This window comes from Globicephala melas, chromosome 1, assembly GCF_963455315.2.
Source record: "Globicephala melas chromosome 1, mGloMel1.2, whole genome shotgun sequence".
Taxonomy (NCBI): Eukaryota; Metazoa; Chordata; class Mammalia; order Artiodactyla; family Delphinidae; genus Globicephala; species Globicephala melas.
Window position 1 is genome coordinate 130,017,882 of NC_083314.1, and position 2,669 is coordinate 130,020,550.

Consider the following 2,669-nt stretch of genomic DNA (forward strand, 5'->3'; position numbering starts at 1 on the left):
GAAGGGCCTCACGCTTGGTTCAATGTCCTGTTGTTGCCATCTTGATTCTCTAAATACATTTTGAACAAGGAGCCCAGAATTTTCATTTTGCACTGGGCCTTACAAATTATGGAGCTGGTCCTGGCTGAGGCTGCAGTCATCTGAAGACTTGACTAGACTGGATATCCCAGATGCCTCACTCACAAGGCTGCTAGCTGATGCTGGCTGTCGGCTGGGAGCTCCACTGAGGCTGTCACCTGAAATCCCCACACATGACTTCTCTGCATGGCCTGAATTTCTCAGTGACAGTATCTCAAGAGTGAGGTGTCCAACAGATCCAGGCAGAAGCTGAAATACTTCTTATGACTCAGCCTTGGAAAAACCAGAACATCACTTGCAACACACTCTGTTGGTCAAGCAAGTCATGAAGACCAGCCCAGACACAAGGGCAAATGCATTGGACTCCACCTGTTTTTTTTTTTTTGGGGGGGGGGTGGGTGCGCGGGCCTCTCACTGTTGTGGCCTCTCCCGTTTCGGAGCACAGGCTCCGGACACACAGGCTCAGCGGCCATGGCTCACGGGCCCAGCTGCTCCGCGGCATGTGGGATCTTCCTGGACCGGGGCACAAACCCGTGTCCCCTGCATCAGCAGGCGGACTCTCAACCACTGCGCCACCAGGGAAGCCCCTGGACTCCACCTCTTGATGGGGAGTTGGAAGATCACATGGCAGGAGAGCACGTGGCATGAGACATTGTTTTGTTCATCTTTGGAAAATACACTCTGCCACAGGGCTATTTGGGGCACCCCACTGCTTTGCTTTGAGTGCTCTGCCTCTTTCAGGCTTCCCTGAATGCACTCTGCCTTGTTGGCAGGCATTCATGACCAAGTGTGGCTAGACAAGACAGCTTTGGGGTATCCGCCCTGGTTTTTGGTATCTGTCTAACATGATTTAAATGGGACTTGCTTAAAATCTCTTCAAACCAAGTATGTGCTTGGCGGATGAGAGGTGTGCTTAAGGGGGGTTCTGATCTTGAGATGGGGTAGGGGCTGCTAGGAGGAACTACTTTTTGAGGTTTTGCCACAGTTCACGTTGAGTAAAAATACCGAGCTTTTCTAGATTACATTGCTAAATCTTGCAGCTTTCAACTAAAAGGCCTTACAGTAGAGATGAAAGAAAAGAAGGTGTAGTGTTTGATAATCCTTGGACAAATCCCAATTCCACTACCTGTTAGGTAGGGAAAACTGAGAGCTTCAGTTTCTTTATTTATAAAGTAGGACTAATGATATTCCCTTAGGGGCTATTGTGATGATGAAGTAGGATAATGTATTAGCTACGCAAATAGTTACTGTTATTAATAAGTATATAACTTGTTTTTGATTTAGGTTATTACCTTTTAGGTTCCCTTTGCCAAACTCATGGTTGAGTTATTAGACCTACCTAGATCCTCTGGGGTGACTTACTGGTGTAGACATAATGAAAACACCCTAAGAGTAGCATGGTCCTGCAGCCTCTGTATTAGAAGTTGCTGGTTTCGGGCTTCCCCGGTGGCGCAGTGGTTAAGAATCTTCCTGCCAATGCAAGGGACACAGGCTCGAGCCCTGGCCCGGGGAAGATCCCACATGCCGTGGAGCAACTAAGCCTATGCGCCACAACTACTGAGCCTGAGCTCTAGAGCCCATGAGCCACAACTACTGAGCCCTCGTGCCACAACTACTGAAGCCTGTGCACCTAGAGCCCGTGCTCCACAACAACAGAAGCCACGACAATGAGAAGCCCGCGCATTGCAACAAAGAGTAGCCCCCGCTCAACGCAGCTAGAGAAAGCCCGCGCACAGCAACGAAGAACCAACACAGACAAAAATAAATAAATAAAATTAATTAATTAAAAAAAAAAGTTGCTGGTCTCTACCTTTCAATGTTGAGGGCTGACGTTTTGTCAACTACTAGTGGTAGTGGGTAATTAACATTTACTGAGCAGCGTACTTAAACGTGTTAGGGGCTTTTGATTTAATCCTCACTCAATCCTCTGAGATGAGTACTGTTTTATTTCTGATATTATAGATGAAGAAATAGCAGGTTGGTGAGAATAAGAAATTTGTGCAAAATCATCCATGAGATAAATAGTGGCCCAGGATCCAAACAGAGATCTCTCTAGCCCCAGGGCCTGTGTTTCACCATTGTGTTACATGGCCTCTCAGACAGATTAAAGCATTCACATATTTGAATCCTTTGCGTGTGACCTGAGATCTCAGGCTCTTTTTAGCAACTGATTTGGAAGCTTAAGGCCCTAATATTTTACTATCAAGTCTGGTTGTGAGACCTTGTTGGAGAAGAGCTCCTAAAACCATCCAATTTTTAGACTGCTGGTATAAATTTCCCCAGAGGATTATCTTGTGGTAGGCCAATCCCTTGTGCTTGTGGCTGGGTAGCTTTCAGCAAGGCCTCTCATCTGACATTTGGCATTTTTCCTGGCAGGCAGCCAAGGGGACTGAGTATTTCTCTGTTTTCTTTTACTTTCGTTCTTAACCATTTCCTCTCAAAATAAACAAAAAAGAACTTGGGGATTTTACTAGTGGAAATGTATCTTAAAAAGCTGTTTCTGAGGGAAATTTTGTAGCTAGAGGGGAAAGGGGGGAAAAGGAGATTTAGGGAATGGAGGAAACAGAGCCCTTAAAATTATTAACAGAATT